General features: G+C 42.5%; 1 pseudogene; it reads right to left on the reverse strand.

The window, feature by feature from the left end:
• Positions 1–2,941, reverse strand: part of LOC111542816 — an 84,035-nt pseudogene extending 81,094 nt beyond the window's left edge.
• Between the last annotated feature and the right edge of the window lie 3,059 nt (positions 2,942–6,000).

A 6,000-nucleotide genomic window follows, 5' to 3' on the forward strand; every position in this document is an offset into this window, starting at 1 on the left:
AAAACTTTTTAATAAATTTTCACTCCTGTTCTAAAGCTTGCCTCGGTTTCTCACTCTGTCTCATACCCCTCGGTTGAATTACGTCTTCTGAGGAGGCAAGAATTAAGGTTGTGGCAGACCTGCATGGATTTGCCACTGTTAACACTTTCACACTGTGATGTGACCATCTGCCAGACTTTCGTTTGTGCTTCTGCTAGATCCTCTGTGTTCAGTCAGTTCACATGCATAAAGAAAGCATGTTAAAGTTTGCAAGATAATTTAGAGGTCATGCTTAAAACTGGCATACATCCATTCATATTCTGTTGACCAGGCTTAGTTACATGGCCCCATGTAGATGCAAGGTAACTGGAAAGAATAGTATTTCTCTATGACTAAAAGAAAAAGAAAGTAGTTTGTTAAACACATAGCAATTTCTCTGCTTTACAAGGCAGAATATATATAAATAATGAGTTTAATCATTCTTATTTTCTTATCAGTGGAAGCAAAGTTGTATGTGAGGAAAAGAAACACTCCTCTGTTAATAAATGATTTTTTTAAATATGCATCAAGTGAGTGCTAATACAAGGAACATTAACAATAGATAATGCCACAACGTAGTTTTCCAGAAAATATAAATAACAATCTAATCAAAAAACTGGCAAAAGATTTGAATAGATGTTTCTCAAAAGAATACATACAAATGGCAAACAGGCATATGAAAAGGTGCCCAACATCACTGATCATCAGAGAAATGCAAATCAAAGCTACAATGAGATATCATTATATCATTTGGATATAAAATGGCTTGTATCCAAAAGACAGGAAATAACAAATGCTGAAGGAGATGTGTAGAAAAATAAACCCTTGTGCACTATTGGTGGGAACGTTAATTAGTACAACCACTATGGGAAACAGTTTGGAAGTTCCTCAAAAAACTAAAAATTGAGCTACCATATAATCCAGCAATCCCACTGCTGGGTATATATACAAAAGAAAGGAAATGAGTGCATTGAAGAGATAACTGCACTCCTATGTTTGTGGCAGCACTGTTCATAATAGCTAAGATTTGGAAGCAACCTAAGTGACTATCAACAGATGAATGGATAAAGAAAATGTGGTACACATACACAATGGAGTGCTATTAAGTCATAAAAAACGAATGTGTTCTAGTCACTTGCAACAACATGGATGGAACTGGAGATCATTATGTTAAGCAAAATAAACCAAGCACAGAAAGATAAACATCACATGTTCTCACTTATTTCTGGTATCTAAAAATCAAAACGATTGAACTCATAGAGATAAGGAGTAAAAGGATGGTTACCAGGGACTGGGAAGGGTAGTGGGGAGCAGGGGGAGGTGGGGATGTTTAATGAGTATGAAAAACAATTAGTTAGGAGTGGCTGGCTGGAGTTCCAGGCCAGTGGGTCTTATGCTGTGAGGCACCATGGAAGTGGGGCCCACAGACTCTTGCTACTCAGCCCCCTGGACTCAGCCTCATTCCTAGGGAATTGTTTAACAGCTTTTGAAGTATCCAAGGCAACCAGGGGCTGAAGTGGACCCCCAGCACTGCATAGCTGCTTTACAAAAATGTGGTCAGACTCCTTTTTTTTTTTTGACCTCTGAACATTTTATTGACCTCCTGCTCCCCAAAGGGTATGCTGCTTCTGCTGGCTTCATGTCTCAGAACTTTGGTGTCATTGGTCTCAGACACCACTTTGACATCCAGTGTCTGGTGGGTGGTGGTCTTTTGGATGGTTTTCATGGAGCTGCTGCTGTCCAGGGCATCACCAAGACCGACGTCCTCGCCATCTTCCAGCAGGTGACGGTAGGTGGTGATCTCAACCTCCAGCTTGACCTTGATGTTCAGCAGGGCCTCCTACTCCTGGGCTTGGCACTGTCCCTCTGCCTGAGTCTGTGCCAGCTCTGACTCCAGGTGCAGCAGGATCCCGTTAAGCAGCTCCATCTGCTGGGTGTAGTGGGCCCCCACCTCCCTCAGGCTGTTCTCCAAGCTGGCCTTCAGATTTCTCATGGAGTCCAGGTCCATCTCCAAGGACTGGACTGTATGTCTCAGCTCCATGAGCATCATCTCAGCAGCTCCAACCTCGGTGGACAGTGTGGTGGCCACTGTAGTCTCTCCTCAGTCTGCTGAGACCAGTACTTGTCAAGCTCCTCTCAGTTCTTCCAAGCCAGCTCGTCATATTGGACCCGAATGTCTGCCACGATCTTGATGGGGTCCTGGGATTTGGGGACATCTACCTCCAGGGTCAACCCAGAGCTACCAATCTGAGCTTGTAGGCCTTTTACTTCCTCTTCGTGGTTCTTCTTCATAAAGAGCAGCTCCACCTTGAGAGCCTCAATCTCTGTCTCCAGCTGCAGCCGAGTGACACTGGTCATCAGTAACCTTGCGGAGCCCATGGATGTCACTCTCCACAGACTGGTGCATAGCCAGCTCTGTCTCATACTTGACTCTAAAGTCATCAGCAGCAAGACGGGCATTGTTGATCTGCAGAACAATGCCAGCATTGTCCACAGCATTTGCGAAGATCTGAGCCCTCAGGTCCTCGATGGTCTTGAAGTAATGACTCCAGTCTCTAACCTGGGGTCCCTTCTTCTCCAGGTGCTCCTGGATTTTGTTCTCCAGCTTCCTGTTCTCAGTCTCCAGGCTCCTCACTCTGTCCAGGTAGGAGGCCAGGTGGTCGTTCAGGCTTTGCATGGTCTCCTTCTCATTCTGGATGTCTCCCATTCCTGCCAGACCCTCGGCCATCCCCACAGCCAGGCCCCGGGATCCCACGCCACCCTGGAAGCCAGTGGAGTGGGACACGGAGATCCAGGAACCCCAGCCCCAAGCACCTGCATAGACACTGGCTGCACTGCTGACCGGCCGGGTGCCGTAGCTGGGCACCTGGACAGAGCCCAGGGACCAGTAGTTGGTGAAGGTAGAGTGAGTGGTGAAGCTCATGCTGTCCCAGAAGGAGAGCAAGAGGACAGGACTCAGGCTTTGCTGACAACCCAGACAACTTTTTTAAACAGGACTTTGATCCCATTTCTCCTGACGGGGTCAGACCTCAGATCTGCAGTCTTCAGCCACCTCCTACAGGTGCATTCAGGCTGGCAACAAGTCTGTACCTCCCCGAGATGAGATGGCCAGCAGTGCAGCCAGTGTCTATGCAGCTGCTGGGGGCTGTGGTTCCTGGATCTCTGTGTCCCACTCCTCCGGCTTCCAGGGTGGCGTGGGATCCCGGGGCCTGGCTGTGGGGATGGCCGGGGTTCTGGCAGGAATGGGAGACATCCAGAATGAGAAGGAGACCATGCAAAGCCTGAACGACCACCTGGCCTCCTACCTGGACAGAGTGAGGAGCCTGGAGACTGAGAACAGAAAGGGGCAGAGGAAGGGGCAGGCTGCCATCTTTGCTCATTCACATCCTTCACTGGCGATGCCTCTATGTACTGGAAAATTTGAGTTGATTAGGGACTAGAGAAGACTCCCAGCATACCACAGCAGTCCTGCTAAAAAGTAGTTAGACTTTTAAAGGGAAAAAAAAAATCATCCAAAAGTCAGCAACCTCAAAGATAGAAGGTAGATAAGCATACAAAGATGAGAGAAAGATTCAGCACAAGAACGCTGATAAAACATTGCAGGAGTTGACAGACAAAATAGCGGGTATAAAGAAGAATGTAACCAACCTGACAGAGCTGAAAAACACCCTACAAGAATTTCATAATGCAATCACAAATTTTAATAGCATAATAGATCAAGCAGAGGAAAGAATCTCAGAGCTTAAAGACTGCCTGTCTGACAAGATGGGAGCAGACAAAAATAGAGAAAAAAGAATGAAAAGGCATAAACAAAACTTCCAAGAAATGTGGGCTTATGTAAACAGACTGAATCTATGACTGATTAGTGTACCTAAAAGAGATGGGAAGAATGGAATCAATTTGGAAAACATACTTCAGGATATCATCCATGAGAACGTTCCCAACCTAGCTAGATAGGCCAACATTCAAATTTCATAAATGAAGGAGAAATAAGATCCTTCTCAGACAAGAAAATGCTGAGAGAACTTGTTACCTCCAAAACTGCCTTACAAGAGATCCTGAAGGAAGCAATAAATATGAAAAGTAAAGACCATTACCAGTCACTACAAAAACACAATGAAGTACACAGACCAGTGACACAATAAAGCAACTGCATTAACAAGTTTGCAAAATAACTAGCTAACATCATGATGACAGGATCAAACCCACACATATCAATACTAACCTTAAATGTAAATAGGATAAATACACCAATTAAAGGACACAGAGTGGCAAGCGGGATAAAGAACCAAGACCCATCAGTATGCTATCTTCGAAAGACCCATCTCACATGCAATGACCAATATAGGATCAAAATAAAGGGATGGAGGAAAATCTACCAAGAAATGGAAAACAGAAAAACTCAGGGGTTGCAATTCTCCTTTCTGACAAAACAGATTTTAAACCAACAAAGATCAAAGAAGATGAAGAAGGACATTATATAATGGTGAAGGGTTCAATTCAGCAAAAAGAATTAACTATCCTAAATACATATGCGCCTAACACAGGAACACCCAGATTCATAAGGCAAGTTCTCAGAGACCTTCAAAGAGACTTAGACTCCTACAAAATAATAGTGGGGAATTTTAACACCCCATCAACAATATTAGACAGATCATCAAGAAAGAAAATTAACAAAGATATTCAGGACCTGAACTCAGCAGTGGATCAAATGGACCTAATAGATATCTATAGAACTCTCCACCCAAAAGCAACAAATTATACATTATTCTCATCACTACATGGCACTTACTGTAAAATCAATCACATAATCAGAAGTAAAACACTCCTCAGCAAATTCAAAAGACCTGAAATCATAACAAACAGTCTCTCAGAGCACAGTACAAATTTGAAATCAAGACTAAGAAATTCATTCAAAACCATACAGTTACGTGAAAATTGAATAACCTGCTCTGAAATGACTTTTGGTTAAATAATAAAATTAAGGCAGAAATCAACAAGTTCTTTGAAAGTAATGAAAACAAAGATACAACACACCAGAATCTCTGGGACACAGTTATGGCAGTTTTCAGAGGGAAATTTACAGCACTAAATGCGCACATCAAAAAGTTAGAAAAACCTCAAGTTAACCCAACATCACAACTAAAAGAACTACAGAATGAATAGTAAACAAATCCCAAAGCTAACAGAAGACAAGAAATAACCAAAATCAGAGCTGAACCAAAGGATATTGAGACACAAGAAACCATTCAAAGCTTCAATAAATCCAGGAGCTAGTTTTTTGAAAAATTAATAAAACAGATCCCTACTAGCTAGACTAATAAAGAAAACAAGTAGTTTCAAATAAACACAATCATAAATGACAAGGGGGATATCGCCACTGACTCCACAGAAATACAAACAACCATCAGAGAATATTGTGAACATCTCTATGCACATAAACTAGAAAATCTAGAAAAAACAGATAAATTTCTGGACACATACACCCTCCTATGACTGAACCAGGAAGAAACTGAATCCCTGAACAGACTAATAACAAGTTCTGAAATTGAGGCAGTAATAAATAGCATATCAACCAAAATAAAACCCAGGACCAGATGGATTCACAGATGAATTCTTCCAAATGTACAAGGAAGAGCTAGTAGCATTCCCTTTGCAACTATTCCAAAATATTGAGGAGGAAGGACTCCTTCCGAACTCATTCTGTAAGGCCAGCATCATCCTGATACCCAAACCTGGAAGAGATACAACAAAAAAAGAAAACTTCAGGCCCATATCCTTGATGAACACTGATGCAAAAATCCCCAACAAAATACTGGCAAGCCAAATCCAGCAGCATATCAAAAAACTAGCTGATCCACCACAATCAAGGAAGCTTCATCCCTGGGATGCAAGATTGGTTCAATATACACAAGTCAGTACATGTGATTCATCTCATAAACAGAACTGAAGACAAAAACCACATGATTATCTCAATAGATG

The sequence above is a fragment of the Piliocolobus tephrosceles genome, chromosome 11, assembly GCF_002776525.5.
Source record: "Piliocolobus tephrosceles isolate RC106 chromosome 11, ASM277652v3, whole genome shotgun sequence".
Taxonomy (NCBI): Eukaryota; Metazoa; Chordata; class Mammalia; order Primates; family Cercopithecidae; genus Piliocolobus; species Piliocolobus tephrosceles.